The 17,124-nt window shown below is 41.1% G+C and overlaps 1 long non-coding RNA gene across 1 annotated transcript; it reads left to right on the top strand.

Annotated features, from left to right (window-relative positions):
• Positions 1 to 8,572: 8,572 nt before the first annotated feature.
• LOC116092409 lies at positions 8,573 to 14,994 on the top strand. Its single transcript, XR_004119254.1, has 3 exons — positions 8,573 to 8,746; positions 8,862 to 8,991; positions 13,935 to 14,994. It is a non-coding gene; the product is annotated as an uncharacterized LOC116092409 (long non-coding RNA).
• Positions 14,995 to 17,124: the final 2,130 nt, after the last annotated feature.

Below are 17,124 nucleotides of genomic sequence, written 5' to 3' on the forward strand. Positions count from 1 at the left end.
TATATATATATATATATATGGAGCACCCTCTGAGCCACAAGATTTGTATGGATATTTAATATGCTATTGACCACTGTAAAACCCCAGATTAACTGAGTGTAGACTAAAGTGTTCTCTGAAACACTTCCAGTAAAAGATAGTGTTTATACTGATTTTCATTTAAACCCCACCTTGTCTCTTTAAAGCAGAGAGTGTTAAAGTTACAAATAGAAGGACCTTCACCAATCCCTAGTAACAGCTTAGCATTTCTTATTATGCATGAATAGTAACTGTTGACAGAACTTGATCAGAACATTTCTTTGGGGATCTGACAAGCTTGGATCTAAATCCTTGTCCACCCCCTAAGAGACATATGACTCTGGGAAACTCTTGTGCATCCTTAGCACTTAACTTCCCTGTGGCTTCACTGGCATCATATTCATAGCTTCGTTATAGAGTAGTGACGGGAACTGATTGAGATATAAAACAGACTTAACACAGTGCCTGACCCATTACATGAGCTAGATACTGCTAACAGATGTTGTTAGTTTTGAAAAGGTCATTTCCATAAGCTCGTCTTAGTGAACAAGGAAGTTGGACAATAGGGTAAGGAAGAGAGGATGAGTTGATTTTACCCAATGAACAGATTTCAGGAGAGACTGCCTTTCCCCACCCCCACCACCAACCCCGTTTGGGGTTGAATACAGCTGTCCGGTTTCTAAATAACTGTTTTGTATTACTGAATTCAAATTTTCCTAATCCCCACCCTTCCTCAAAAACCCGCCTCAGCCAGCCTGTAGCAGAAACTCAGAAAGGCTGCCAGCTGGTGCGGAGTCTGTGTTTACTTATGCGAGGGGGTGCCACCCTGCTCTGGTGACCCCTCCTTTGCCACTGTACCTCTCAACACCTGCTCAGCCTAACCCAGCATCCACAGGACAGAGCTGGACTTTCATAGTCCAAGGGAAGTTCCTGTATTTCAAAGCATGAAATGGAGTGTCTGAAGCTTCCACTGTGACCCTGGGAGAGAAATGGTGTTTAAAAGGTGCTATGAGGGAAAATCTCCTCTGGTCTTCTCTTGGGGCAGAGGCAGCGACAGGGCATTTCCCTAAAGATCCCTGCAAACTCTGACCTTCCAAGATTCCTTCACTATGCCAAAGAAGGAAATGGACCTGCAATTGCTCATTGGGGTAAAATTTAAGTCAAGTCTGGATTTCACGTTCAACTTAAATGCCCCATTTTAACGTATTTAAGAAGAAAAAAATGCCTGTGAAAATACTGCTTTTCTTACAAAGAGAACCATAAACGTATTTTTGACAACTTTGAAATGGATTAAATGGTAAGGGAGGTGTTCCTAAATGGGTGTGCTTTGAGTCAGGGTGAGTAAGCTGGGCAGCTCCATTCATCTTCAATCTATTTATTTATACTCTCCTTAAAATGTACTGAGAGTCTCTGTAATTTCTAGTTATTCTTTGTTTGTATTTTGGTGTATTTTTGCTCCCACACTCCCACCCTCCAAAAAAATAAATAAATAAAACACCAAAGGCAGAATAAAGTGAGCAAGCAGTGCAAAGGGGGTTATAAATGTCACACACATCACCCAGGGCTTACAAAGCAGACGGTTCTAAAGGCAGATCTATTAATCCACCAAACCGTGACACATCAAGGGCAAACTGGATGATTTCAACTCTCATGGAGCTCTCCGCTGTTAAAGTATTTCTCAGCATCGCCCTCCAACTCCTAATATTTTTCTCTCCAGCAGAAAATTTGTCATATCAAGTCCCAGAGGAAGACGGAGGGACATTTACCAGAAAGTCAGCCAGCCAGGTGGCAGCTGGGATGTGTCAGAATACAGAACTTATTTTCTTAGTATGGTAAAATATTCGTAACACAGATTTAAGGATTTCCACCGTATTTGAATGTGCAGTTTGGTGGGGTTAAGCACAGTCAAAGGTTTGTCCTGCCACCACCACCACCCACGCTCAGAACGTTTTCATCTTCCTAAATTGAAGGCCTGGAGGAGTGACAATAGCTCTCCAGTCCTGCATCCATGCTCTCTGGCAAGCACCATTTTGCTTTCTGTTTCTCTGCATTTGGCTGGGCGAGGTACCTTGCAGGAGTGGAATCTTTCGGTATTCTTTTGCGACGGGCTTATTTCATTTGGCATATGTTTTCAGTGTTCAGCCACGCTGTTCCATGTGTCAGAGTTCCCTTCCTTCTTCGGGCTGAACAATATCCCATTGTTTTTATTATGCTTAATCATTCATCTGTCAATAGAAACTTGGATTGCTTCCACCTTTGGGTCCATAATGAATAAGGCTGTTGTGAACATGGCTGTAATAGACACATGGTTCAGTCCTTGCTCTGGATTGTCTTAGGTATACGGCAAAAGGAGAATTGCTGGCTTAAATGATGATTCTCTGACTTTTTGAGGCATCACTATATTAGACACAGAAACCTCATGAGTTTACATTCTTACCAGTAATACAAGGAGGTTCTACTTTCTCCATATCCTTACTCAACACTCTTTATTTCTTCTGTGTTTAAATTATTTATTTATTTTACTTGCGTGGATGTTTTGCTTGTATGCATGTTTGTGTGCCTCGTGTGTGTCTTGTTCCCACAAAGGCCAGAGAGCGGTGGCTAATCCCCTGGAACTAGATTTTTGGACAGTTGCCAGCTTCCATGTGCGTACTGGGAATTGAACCCAGACACCCTAGAAGAGCAGACACAGAGACATCTCTCCAGCGCCCGCCCCCCTTTTAAATACGGTCCATTTTAATGGGAACTCTCATGGTGGCGTTGATTTGTGTTCTCTCTGTGGTTATTGATCCCTAATGAGCTTGTGAGCATTTAGACACATCTCTGGAGATATAACTATTCAAAGCCTTGACTGATTTTAAAATTTTATTTGTTTTTGTTTGATTTGCTACCCAGTTAGTTAAACTTAGAGTCACGGTTTAATTGTGATGGTTGTAATTGCCACCTCAAAATGCATATGTGGGGGAGACAGATATGTAGTTTTAAAAGTTTATGTTGAAATAGTTATTGAATAAAAGACATATTTTTATCCAGTAAAGAGAGTTTTATTTTATGTCAAACACTTTATATGAACCATATAGTTTCATATTTAATGAAATTCATTCCATTTCCAAATATTTCTTTTGGACTTTCACAATTAGCAGGAAAAGTGAAGAACAGACTTTAAAATACTGCAGAAATTCATTGCACAAGGGGATGGCCTCACTGTGCCATCTTCTTACAAATACATCATGTACTTTGATCATTTTACTCATATTATCCTGCACTACTCCCCCAGGTGGTCCTATTCCTTTACACAACAGTCTATTTCTAGGACATATATATATATATATATATATAAAGTTATATAGATATAGATATAGATATAGATATAGATATAGATATAGATATAGATATAGATATAGATATGAGTGGATCCAAGTTCCACTCATTTTCCTGTAGGTGACATAATTTTGTCCTGGATGGCTAGACAAAACTCCGGTGTGCTTATATGTCACATGTCCTTTTTCTATTCTGTTGATAGACATTTAGGCTGAGTCCTTGAAGTGAGTGTTGTAAGTAGTGACACAGCAAACACGGAAGTGCAGGCATCTAAGGAAAGCATTTCCATGTGTTTGTCTCTTTCCTACATTGCTCATTCATCTTTCTTTGTGGAACAGTACGGCTGGCAAGGAGGACTTGGTCTGTCGTGGTGTGCACCCACTAGCCTAGTTTGCTTCAGGCAGAAGATCAGGTAGGCTTCTCTTCCCCTCTAACTTCTCTACTCTGACTCATTACTACTCCAGCCCCTCAGCATCCAGTGACCTCACCAGAAAGTTTAAGCTGCACTTCTACAGTTCTGAGGCACTACTCTCGGGTTTTGCATACATTAACTAACTCATTTTTATTCTTACAACACATCCTGTGCGACCTATGAGTGTTTCCATTTTTCAAAGGTGCTTTTCCTGGAATCACGCAGTTACCACAAGTGGAAGCCAGGCATATCTGCTGCCCCTGCTTCCTGACTCTGTTGTGTGTCTCTGGGACAAGGACCAGGTTCCCTTATCTGGCACTGGTAATCTATAGGTCTTTCTCATTTCTCAGTCTCAACATTTGCCAACTGTGCCTAATTTTAAAACAAGTCACCTGGAAATATTATTGTCCCCTGGTAAGACATTTAAGCTTGTATGTCTTATGTAAAGCACAGTATCATCTTTCTTCAGAAAAGTAGACACAGAATTGCCACATGACCCACCAAGCCCCCTTCTTGGCATACTCCTAAGCAAACTGAACAAAAGACTTAAACAGATACTTGTATATATACTCATGGCACTATTATCCCCAGTAATTGAAAACAATGCGTCTTTTCATTCAAAAATGTACTTCTAGTCTCAAACATAAGGTTTGGTCCTAAGGGTATTGTTAAATCTGTCTCTCAGCTTCACCCAATTAGCTGTCATTCCTGTCTTATATTCTTGATGGACACACTGTCAAGAACTGAGGAGAGAGATATAAACAGGGTTAGTCTCTCTGCACACTGCTGCGTAGTTCTATTCTTCCATGAAATGAGGCTATTAGTAGAAAACCATGAGCATGCCTGTGTATGTCCTCATACCAAGACCACAAAGCTCGAATATGGTTTTGCTCATCTTGTTTCCAGAGAGAATTCCAGTAGGAATGAGGAGGAGGAATCTCTAAATAACAGAGTAGTCTGCCATTGGCATTGTCTACATTCTAGACTCTAGAATATTCAGCTGTGGCCATACTATGAGTGCAAATTTTTTGCCAACCAACTCATCATAGCTTATACAGCAGACTCCTTAAAATAGCTGTGTTTCAGTATTTCACCTGAGAATTTCCTGCACCTTTGAAAAATGGGAAAATTCTCAGTTCTCTAAACTACAACAGACTCTCAAGTCTCTTTTAAGCCCTTGATTTTGACTTGAATTCTTCGGAGGGAGCTTCCAGCTCCAACATGTAGACTGGCAGCTACTCCGTCTTTAGGAGATAGAAAAAAAAAAAAGCAAGCAGTTTCAGCCAGGCAGTAAAAACATGGTCCAAATGATAGACAGAGAAGAAGCTCCTGGTCGATGGAAGATGTCACATTGTCACATGGATAAAGCAGGAAGGGGGGGCGGCAACTGCTGGGATAGTGGTGAATTATAGGAAGACATGCTCAGTGACTGAGAGAGACCCTGAAGCACTGGGTAGAAGGTGGAGATGAGTAATCATGTGGCAGAGAGAGAATGTGAAGAAAGGGTTATAACAACACCCACTGTCCAGGGTGGCTTCCAACATTTCTCCTTCTGGTGCATTTCTTTATCACGTCGCACAAAGGCCGACAGTCATTGCCCTCTACACCGGTAGAAGTTAGCTTTCAATTAGGTCACCCAAGAAATCAGCTAAAACTTCAGAATTAATGTTAAAATTATGTAGCTTTTCAAGGACAATGTAACAATTGATTCAAAAATATGAGAAACACCCAAATAAAGAAAAAGAAAAGATTAAAACTCCCCAACCACTCATGCCCCTCATATGAAAAAAAAAAGTACTTTTGAGGACAGATATTCTAAAGCAAAGCATTAAAACACTAACATTTCCCAAGCAAATGCAATTTTCTAACACCTGTGATCAGAATCTTGATGAAACTTTGCTTATAAGTATCAAAGAGAATTTTCTGGAAAGTTCCTAGTAAAATTGTTTAAAAAAACAAAACAAAACAAAAACAAAACCCAACCCACACTGAGTGTGTATATGGCTCTTAGCAGATCTGGAATAGAATCGGAGAGGAGGTGGGAACAGGAGCTGCTCTTTGTAACCGACCTTCAGCAACCAGTGTCTTTGGTGACAAGTATCCTGGTTTTCCCTTGACAATCTTGCACAGGGCCTCCATATATCTGCCAGCCTTGGGCAGGAGCCAGAGTGTTTATCACCCCATCACACCGTCAGCCAACTCAAAGACACTGCTCAACTCCAGACCCCATCAGCCAAAAGCTACATGTACTGGGTGATCAAGGCTGGGTGAATGACCAGGAGTGGGGACCTGCATTAGGTGCCTTGAAGGACCCACTGTTAGCACAACACGTAATACTGTTTAAAATTTACATACTGACTTTTGAGAACCAAAAAAGAAAACAAACAAGACAACAAAACAAAAAGAAATGAAAACAAACAAAAACAAAAGAAACAACAAACAAACAAAACAAAACAGACCAACAAAACAAAGCAATCCTTCTGTGTAAAATTTACTATGTTAGATTTCATTTGGATCTGGATTGTGTCGTTAAATCAAAAGAATTAGAACTAATTTGTTTAACTAAAGTATAGACATATCACTGAAATCACAACTGCTCACGTGTTGATGGAAGCCTTTCTCAACATGAAGAAGTTTGAAGAACAGAAGTCACAGGAGGCTCATTCAGCTGATCTGAAAGCTCTGCACCTAACTAAAGCTAAATGTCTAACCTAAATAGTTAACGTGATCAGCAGAGACAGTGCTTGGATTCTGTGTTAGAATGCTTATCGAGTTGATTCCCCACCTGTCCTTTAAGAATTATCTCAAGGAAAATCATCATCAACGAAGTGCGAGAAGGAAACAGAAAAGAGGGTTGGTGTAACAATAAAAACCAACTCAGCAGGGAAAGGGTTTTACATGCCTCGTGGCTCCTTGATTCATAGGGCCACTGTTAACTCCGTGTTTCTAAAGAGCACTCGCAGCCCCTGGGAGCTTCTGAGACAAAAGCTCCGGAGTGTGCACATGTCTGGGGAAGCGGGTAATAACTGTCAGATTGTGAACCAACCTTTCAGCAAAGATTCTGGGGGGAGTGGAATCACGAGACGTGCTTTCCTGTGTTTGATTCCTACAGTGTTTGAGCTCCTTCACAATCAAGTCACATTTATAATGAGAACAGAGAGGATAAAATGAAACCAAAACGACGTTCATAGTGCTCCATGTAGCCCGATTCTGTGTGCATCTCTCTATGTAAAGTGTATATCAAAAGCCACGGTAGTTATTTGAGGGGGAATATTGTCAGCGATGCCCGCTATTGCTTTGTTTTAACCACTTTTCATACTTTCCAAACTCTGACTTGTCATTTCAGTTTTCTAATAAAAATGAAAATAAACTGCATGCTAATGTAAATACAGAAGTTTAAAATCGCTCAGCTTTCCCGGCTGCCTGCGAGAGCAGTTTCTGTTTGATTTTGTTGCACGTGTGGACAGCTTTTCACGGACTTGCATCTCTGGTTTAAATCATACAGAAGCTGTTTTACTTCCCTTTGTAAGTGTCTCATTTAAATTCCAAGGTGTAGGTAGGTGCGGTGTGAATTGGGACGAGGGGATCCTTTCATTTCCCCGGTGCCCTTGCACCAGGAAGCGAGCTCCTGACGTGGACAGTGGACAGCAGAGACAGCGCCAGCCTAGCCAGGGCTACTGCCTTCTCTTTACTTTCCGGTTCTGAACCTTCCCAGAGGAGTGAGTGTCTGCTTGGGTCTGGATGTTGTGACCTTGATCCAGCATTGATGTTTACGATCTAAAGTTTATAATTTTTATAAAAAGCAAACAAGTAGAAAAAAAAAGCCTCAAAAAGCTTATAGAAATTTGCACCCATTTTCCATAACCCAGGGTTTATAAAACTGTCATATCTCACAGAAATTCTAAACACAGGCTGATTTTTCTCTCAGGATTACACATTCTGATGCTATCTTTTCAAAGTTATTATGATAACTTCTTAATGTGACAGTCATTTTCTTGAGAACCTATTTCGTTTGTCAGCAAAGTAAACAGTGAAAAATAGATATAAAATATGCACAGACCAGCATACACAACATTGAAATGTACATTTATTTTTGACATTCCTATTAAATTCAAAATCTCCCTCTTACCATCCCACTCTTCACCAAAGGAAAGCTGGTATGCCATTTGCTTCTTCACAGCTACGATAAGGAAAGCAAGGAGGCAAAGCTGAGAACGCAAAGCTAAGAGAAGTGATGCTACCGGAAGGTCAGCTGTACCATTTGGTAACTCCCTCTTCCGGTGCTAGAGACAGGTGAAATTTGTTCCTGGTGCTTGGATTGGGCAGTAAGAAGGGATGTGGGCATAGACACGTTGGACTGATTTACTGAAATTTCTTTTTTTCTAAAATTAGATATTTTATATTTACATTTCAAATGTTATCCCCTTTCCTGGTTTCCCCTTCGAAGCCCCCCTATCCCATACCCCCCGCCCTGGCTCACCAACCCACCCACTCCCTAATGTGGATGTTTGCATTTGAAAACATCATGTTTTGGCACTTCCTGTTATAGTTTCTCCATCTCAGCTGAAGGCTGTCAGAACAAAACCAGGGTTTGTGGAGTTCTGTGAACAGGAGATTGCAAGGAAGATTGTCTCCTCTCAGTTCCCCAGCACTTGCCTCTCGGCATATTAAAAATCCTTCCCCCACTTTTTTTTTCAGGCCATATTTTCTTCTGCCCTTACACCCTGAGCTCTTTTTATGGACATTTCTTTTCACACCCTGCTAACTCATGCCTTGCGTGCTTTTTTTTATCCAGCTATGTGGCTGAAAAACCTCAAAGTCAGTAGGTGGTCATGGACCTGTGCCCTGAATCCTGTAAGGCAAGTAGATGTGGAGTTGACAGGTCTCAGGACAGGATCTTTCAGCACCAGACACGGGAGCTTCCAGCTTGCAGAGCACACATCACATCTTCCTCTTGGAGCCCTCCTAGGGCAGACAGCACCTGTGAACCATAAGGTAGGCTTCCTCCGTGCCCTGCTGGACCGAGCCATGTCAACCAACGCAGGGAAAAAAAAAATGTTTCCAAACGAAACCTTCCACTGAACAAATCAGTTCTTTTCTGTCTACACAGTGGTAGGATTGGCAGCCTGTCTTTCTAGACCTCACTGATATACCACTGTGGCTGACAGCCAGGCCGGGTTCAGCTAAATCACAAGTCTGGCTGAAGTTCCCAACATCTGTGTATGCTCACTCTGCACTTGGTGGGCACCAAAAGGAAAGGACTTCTCGTTTGGGGCTGCTCATTGGCTGACAAAGCAAATGTTTTGTTTTCTACTGTGAGCTGGGTGCCAGCTCAAAGCTAAAGATTTATATTTTGACACCCACTTGTGCACATCTGCATATTCTTTTTATAAGCCATCTGAAAAATAGTTAGAGATGCTGTTTACAAGAAGGCTGAGGGAAGGAAGAGGCCAGGGTTCCAGTCTGGGAAGGTAAAAGATAATATAGTAAATCATTTGAGCAGAATGCCCCATGTAGAAAGCATTTAAAGTACTTTGAACCTCGGTAAATCTTTTCAGTATATTTATAAAAGCATAGAAAATGGAAATCTATCTTTTTTTCTCTCCCATACAAAATGTGAGAAAAATATCAGTGGACAGAGGTGAATAATTATTGATTTGGGGCACCGCTTAAAAAAATAAAAGGAGCTTTCTCCTAAGGTGCGGTCTCAAATCTTTCTGTGTATTAGGGTTAGAGATAGCTTTCGAATATCCTGATGTTCAGGCTATACCCAAGACCTGGCCATCACTAGCAGGGCCATTTGAAGCTCCACAGAGAGCATCGGTGGGCAGGGGCCCAGTTTGAGTTGCAGGGTTCGGTTAACCTCTCAGGTGACCTTGATGGCTAAATCAGAAGCTTGTGTCTGACCATATGGAGCCCCTCTCTTTGTCCCAGCAAGTGTGCAGTACTCCCTGTCCGTCTTCCTGTGGGAATCCCCAGGGCTCACCTCTCACTGCCTTCAACAAGAAGTCAAGGCTGTTCTGGGTGCCCTGCATGGTCACAATAGTTCGTCATTCTCTTTCTCATCCACCCACTCTCATCTTCTAGAAGGTCGCTTTGAGAACAACAATTGTATGTCTTATTTCCATTTTCTGCTACATACTGTATGTTTTTAAGAAGTGTATCCAGGCCAAGTTTTTATTTTTAAGTGAATGTGTACATGAATTCATAAGCCTACGTGAGTGTCAACCCAGCCATGGCGTGGTAAGGTGGCTATAGACACTAGTAATGTTCTGTATCTTCTCAAAAGCTTGAAGAAATTATTCTGAGTGTTTTTACCACAAAGAAATAATTGAAGGGATAGATCCACTCTCACTGATTTGACCAAGACACACTGTGAGTATATGTGGCTCAGATGAGACCCCATAACGACAGGCTTTATCTTCTCAAGTCTGTTCCAATGTAAATTTGTATTAAAAATGTCCAGTTGCCATTATCAAGTTGTTTCGGTCCAGTGCCTATTTTATTAAGTGCCCTGTGGGGACCTACCTGTTTGCAGGTATGGGTTCTGAGGACTCAATTCTAAACCTGCAGATGGATGTTGCTGTTTTCCCTGTGGATCGCTTCGTCTTAGAACAAACCTACCTCTGGCTTTCCCTTCTTTCTGTCTTTCTAACACAGTGCCTTCGCCTTCCACTCCCCCCATGGAAAGTGTGTATGAGACTGAACCCGGTCCAGCGAACTCTGGGCTGAAAGGGACTGCTTAGTTTTAGCACGTGTTGTGTACCTTCAGGGGTCTCCCTCCAACTGGGTTGGCTTCTGAGCAGAGAGCAGAGTTATTCAGAGGGGGCTCAAAGTTAATATAAACATTCCTTGATCCACAGAAAAAAATTTAACTGACACTAGGGCAAAAGCCTGGTCTCTAACTAACTGTAAAACCGGCTGTTGCAATTTCTGAATTCAGAATTCTCTCCCTCTTCCCAACCTACGATTAATTTAGAGCTAGGCTTGAAAACATGTTCAAACTTCTGCTCTAAATCAGTCAGCAGGCAAGTATTTCTATACCTACTACCATATATTCAAATTGTATTTTCTTAGAGGGGAAAAACTGTATGCATAGAGCTGACTGGGGGTCTGGTGTTGGGCTCCTTCCTGGTCCCCTGTCTTCCTCCAGGAGCTCTAGGACTTTGCCACAGTTCCAAGGGTACTTTGTTTGACAATGCATTCTTGTTTGAGCAGAGGCATTAAACTAAGATGTTGATTTAGAGAAAATGTCTTCCAAAGTTCTTAATGTGAAGCTCCAAGGAAAGCAAAGGTTTCCCTGTAGCACAGCTTTGAAAGAAATACCTGTATTTCAAATTCTAGAATGTTCTCTCTGAGCTGAGCTAAGGCCAACAGGGATTTCCCAAAAGCATTCAGATATTGGTTCTAAGATTCATGGAGAAGAATTTTGTTAGCAAAGCCTCTCGTTTCTTTTATTTTGTATTATTTATTATTTACCAGTCACTTGTTCATTTGTGCTACTGGGTGAAGATGGGCGAGGGTAGTGTTGAACCTGGCATATACTAGGCAAGAGTCCCACCTACACTAATGGCCCAGGCAGCTTCTGTTTCAGTGGGTCTTATCCCCCAAATGGAGAAAGTCACCCAGTGTTGTATTATTCCAGCTCTTAGGCCCTTTCTGAAATCATCCAGGACAATTCTAAGTCTGCATAGAATACTGTTTGGTCTCAAAGTATTGTAGAAACATGGGTACTGAGGGCAACAGCTCAACCTCTGTGTGGCTCTGGCTATTTGAACATGGTCTGTTGTCCTCCTGAGCTTCATCCTACCTCCTGATGCACTTGCAGGCATCACAATAGAATGGGCTTCATTAAATCCTGCAGGAAAGCAGGTGATGGAACTGAATTGTATTGAAATGGTAAATAAAAAGTTTAACGTCTAAGAAAATCCATGAATTAAAACTATAGTTAGGTCACTCAAAAGAAAACCCAAGTTCACTTCCCAGCACCCATATCTGATGGCTCACAATTCACAACTTGAGTAACTCCAAATTCAGGGGGGATGTTTGTTTCTGGCCTCCTGAATATGATATGATAGCACTTAAAGAGTAAATGATTCTCCGTGGTCCATGATACATACAATTTTCACAATTTTTTTTTTAACTGGGGGTTTATCTTTATTGAACAGGCAAGGAAATGATTATTATTATTGTTGTCAAAACAATGTCATATTAAAGGTATGCACATTACCATTGTATAGCAGATTATAAATAATCTAGAAATGATTTAAAGTATGTAAGAAAATATAAGCATGTAAGATGATGCCACTTCATACCAGAGTCTTGTACAGTTTCAGGGCTTTGGTATCTTAAGGGAGGAGTGGGATTTTAAAACCAATCTACCATATGTAGCAAAGGACACCGGTCTAGCTGTTCCTGACAGTTGGCTGTGTTGTATCTGGGAACATCAGGGAAGAAGTTTTGCACATTGTACCTGAGTTGACTCATGGTAAGTCATGATTTCTGTCAGTGAACTTGAAGATCATACTAGTACACCTTTTAAATTCTAAGGATGCAAAGCAGGCTTAAACAAATGGTATAATAAGATTTCCAGATTGTTGCAATTTCGTTTCAATATTAAAGGTCATACTGTGTCTTCAGCTTCTTAAATATCAATAGTTCAGAGTGAGATCAAGTATTATGTCATCTATAGCTCAGGAATAAGGAACCTAGAAGAAACAGAATAGGTAGAGCCTTAGTGAGAGTATAAATGATGTAAGCTCACCAAATAGAAAACCACTTTCTGTCATAGTTTTTTATGCTTATAACAAGTCACTACATACCACTATTAGAATCTAGAAAAGTGACAACCAAAGTTCTCTTTGGAGGGATAAAATTTACTGCACATTAGTGCGTGATGTATTTCCTCCATACAACAGCATTAAATGGTTGCAAAAGCAGTTTAAGAAGCATTGATATTCTTTCTCAAATCAGCTGTCTGTCAGGCAACACCATCTGCATTTTATACCTTCTGCACTCTTCACAAATTTTATACGGGAAAGTTATAGGTTTCAGAATCAACCTATGAACCATAATGCTCATTCATAATTTCAGTGCTCCAAAGGTAGGGGAATGGATGCTTGTAATAATTTTGCCTTAATGAATGTCTGGTAATGATAATTTAATCTAAAAATTGTACAAGACTCAGTTTAGAGCACATAATGTCTTTAAATGCATGTTTGTGTTACTGGGTTTTTCCCCTCTATTTTCTTTCTTGTCTGTTGGTCTCTTCCTTTTTGTTTTTCTGGACCCTGAATCTAGGGCTTTGAATGCAGTGGGGAAATGCTGTACCACTGAACTGCATGCCCAGTGCCAAGGCTTTGGCTGTGTTTGTGTCTGTCTCAACAGAACCACCACGACACGACACACTGCACAGAGTACTGTTTGGATAGCTGGTTTAATGTTCAGTAATCCTTTTCAGAAGGTAGACCATGGTCAAAACCATTACTATGCCACTTCTGTGGCAGTGCTGAGCCTCGCCTCTCTTTGTAAGAAATAGGAAGCACACTTATCACATACCCAACAGTGCTGAAGTGAAATTTCTCCTAAACAATATATATGTGTATATATATACATATACATATATATATATATATAGTTTCATAATACATATTACATAGCATGTAGCTACACAGGCAAGTTTTTCTTTAAAAATACTGTTAGATACTCTCTAAATTGAAATAATATACTTTTCCTTTGTGTAACAGAAGAAATCTTTAATGTTTTTAAAATCTCTCTAATAATATGCATTTTGAAAAATAAATTTCTAGATTTTTATACTTATACAGGCACCAAAATGTGCTATATCTAGAGATATATATGTATATATATACACACATATACATGCATACATATATATGTGCGTGTATATACATATATACACACATGTACACAATGTATACATATATATGATAATTAATTTTATGGTTCTAAGCAATATAAGTTTTTGAAAACTTCCACACACTGTGAAGAAAAACTTTCAAATTTTTATCTACTTGACAAGTCTTCAACATGCATTAAATTTGGGGTTAGTGTAATTTTGAAACCAAGCGATATCACAGATTTAGCTCCTAAAGCCATCATTTCGTCCTGCTTCCCCCAGACCCCGAGTCCCACTTTCCACTCTGCTGCAAATTCACCCTAGGGAAGCAGCCTCCTTGGTCTCCTGAGAGTGAAGGCTGAAAGGTCAGCAACATCTAAGAAGCTTGAAGACACAGTCTCACCTGAGTTGTGCCCTCCTGGGTGGCAGTCCTCTGGAAGGAGAATACTAGAAAAGGGAAGCGGATTGGAGGTTTTGTTTCAGCTGAAATCTAGGTTGCTTGGTGCTTGACGGCTTTCCTTTCCTCTGCTCGCTCAGAAATGCTCTTGACAATTAAAAACGTTCTTTTAAAATGCTGTTTGAAAGGTGGAGTGACTGTTGTTTATAGAGATCCGTACAAAATACATCTGTGCCTTTCCTCCTGAAAGAAAAGGCGACTTGAACATATAATTTAGCACTGACAGCGTTTACAAACAAGAATTTTAAAATAAAATGTGCCCTTTGGTTTGGTGTGTGTGTGTGTGTGTGTGTGCGTGTGTGTGCATATTTGTGCGCATGTATGTATAAGCATTGCACATGAATGTTTGGGAGGCTGGGAGGTCTCCATTCCCACTGCCAACTGCCAATAAGCCAACGAGGAGCAGAAGCCAGGATGGAGGAGGCAAATCCCCCACACAGACGTCTGAACTGTGCCCTATTCACAGACAGCATTGTCTGGAAACCCATGAATCAGAAAAATAGACAGGTGGCCTGCTCCTGGTGGTAACGCCAAGGGTGTCTGAAAAACTTCAGAGGCACATCCATCCTTCTGCTTTCGTTATTGTATCTCTTACATGTCTAAGTAAATGAAGACCCAATTTAGAATGTCATTTGTTTTAAGGCAAAGGATTAAAGCTACAGTGGATGGAAAGAATACCAGCACTGCCACCTCCACCTGTCTGGTCTGAAGAATGCATTCCTGACTGCTGTGCTGTTGTTGTTCTTCACGTCATTGTTTCATGAGAAGCGAGGTACCTCCGCGTGAGCGGAGTGGTGCCTCGGCATGAGCGGAGTGACTAACCACTGAGTTATTTTTCCTGTAGGGACTTCAGTGTTTTATGAGTCTCTCCACCTTATGTCTCATGAATTAACCTCACCCCACCATCTGAAATAGCACAGTTTGATCAAAGAAGTAAATTAATAAAGTTGAAATCGCTTCCACCGAGGCTGACACCTTTCTCTATGCTATGCTTTTATTGCTCTTCCCAGCTGATATTTATAATCCCGCCATATGTGGTTATAAAGATTTATTACGAGCCAGTGGAATAAGTCCTGCGAATGTGTACAGTATATGTCCAAGTTTGACTCTGTAAGCCTTGGAGATTTCTAACACGATGAAGCCATTTTGATCGCGAGCCAAGCAGCGCGCAGTTGGAGCAGAGCCTCGTATTGACAAAGGGTTTAGCTCTGTGCCTTAGACTATACTCAGCCCGTGTGTGGGTTCCCTATGAATATTTGCGAAGTTCAGGTAGGTATGTTTCTTCTTCCTCACTCTCCTCATCTGAGGAGAGTTGAAGTTAGGAGAATATGTTGACCAAAAGTCGAAGTGGAAAATTTTAAGACGGAAAATAAAGGTCTGTAAAGGCAGGACAGAGCCGAACCAGGGATGCAGTGAATGGGACATCTGTATGTCCATCCTAACCAGGCGCAATGAACAGGTCTTCTGGGCCCATGGGGAGAGAGAAAGCTGTAGGCACCAACTAGTATGAGCTCCTCCCGCCTCCATAGCAGTAACTCCGGACAGGACTCTGCTTGTCTCCTTCCACACCCGTCCTCCATGTGTTCAGCTCCTCTTACCCTTAATATATGTGTATATTTTCTCTTTTTAAAAAACGTATGTGTTATTCAAGTAAAGAGTTGCTATCAGGAAGAGAAAGGTCTCTTACTCTATTCTGGGCTGCTGGAACAAAATACTGTAAAGTGGATAGTTTATAAACCACAGGAAAAAAAGTGCTCTTCAGAAGTCTGAAGTCTAGAAAGCCAAGATGAAGGCAGTCAGCTCCCCTGCCTGGTGGCAGCTCCCGACCTGACCTGCTTGATAATGCAGCCTTTGTGCTGCGGCTCCACACAATGGAATCGAGAAGTTGAGAAGTTCGTTTTCTCAAAGACTTATCTCAGTCACAAGGGCTCCATGCCCATGATGTAACTGTTACCCTGAAACCTAATTTCTTTCTGCTCTTATCTCGGGGGTTTAGACTTCAACATAGCAATCTTCACAGGAGGCGGGTAGCACACACCCAACCACAGTAATATTCAAATAAAACAACAGAGTGAGCTCTCTCCCAAACTTTTAAATGAGGTTTCTCAACACCCAAGGAGTTTGTCAGCTCAAAAACTTTAAAATATTAGGAATTTTATTAGTTCTTTCTATCCGGGGGCATGGGACCACCTGAGCATGATCTTCCAGTGTACTTTGCTTCCTCCCAGGGACTGACTCACATACTCTGTGATGGTGAGAAATCTGCGCAACATCTCCTGCTGCAGCTGTGATATTTGTCTTTGGGTGGTGTTAATAACATGACACTCTGTCTTAAGTCTCTTGGACATCTGAATAAATGTCCATTTGAAACAAATTATGAAAATAAACATGTTGGTTGGTGGCAAGAGGAAATTTGGAGCCAAGAGAAGTGCAAAATCTACATGTTCTCCTTACGTGTCCAGAAGTGATGTCATTCACACCAAGGTCAGTCACCTATTGTTCATGACTAAGAATCCTGAAGATGGAGGCACGCCTCATTGCACTTTCTAAACCCTTACAGATCTTATCACTTGCACAAGACTGACAGCACCTAGCAGCCTCTCTCATTTGCAATGAATAATCTATATCATTGATTCATCTTTACCAAGACTTAGCTAAGTCAAGATAGTAAGTGTTGATGAACAGGGAACACAGGGTTTAAGGACGAATATGGTTAATGCATCAAAGATATGTGAGGCAGGTGGTGGAGGGCATCTAGACCTGAAAACAGGATAGACCTGGTTATAGGATGGCATATTAAAGTGCACATGCAAAAGGGGTCAAGAGACCAGGGAAAGAGGGACCAGAGAGCTGACAGAAACTAGACTGAAGGGAAGAGGAGGCTAAGGCTAAGTAAGGAATGTGTTAGTGCCACAGCTTGCTTGAATGGTGTCTGTGTTTCTGAGACAATTCATACTCCTTTCTACAGGAGTCCAGTTCTGATGCATTTCTAATAGAAATTGTACAAATGTTCACTAGAGGAATATGCCAAAATGTTTGTGATGCTACCAGATCTTC

The sequence above is a fragment of the Mastomys coucha genome, unplaced genomic scaffold, assembly GCF_008632895.1.
Source record: "Mastomys coucha isolate ucsf_1 unplaced genomic scaffold, UCSF_Mcou_1 pScaffold15, whole genome shotgun sequence".
In the NCBI taxonomy this organism is placed as follows: domain Eukaryota; kingdom Metazoa; phylum Chordata; class Mammalia; order Rodentia; family Muridae; genus Mastomys; species Mastomys coucha.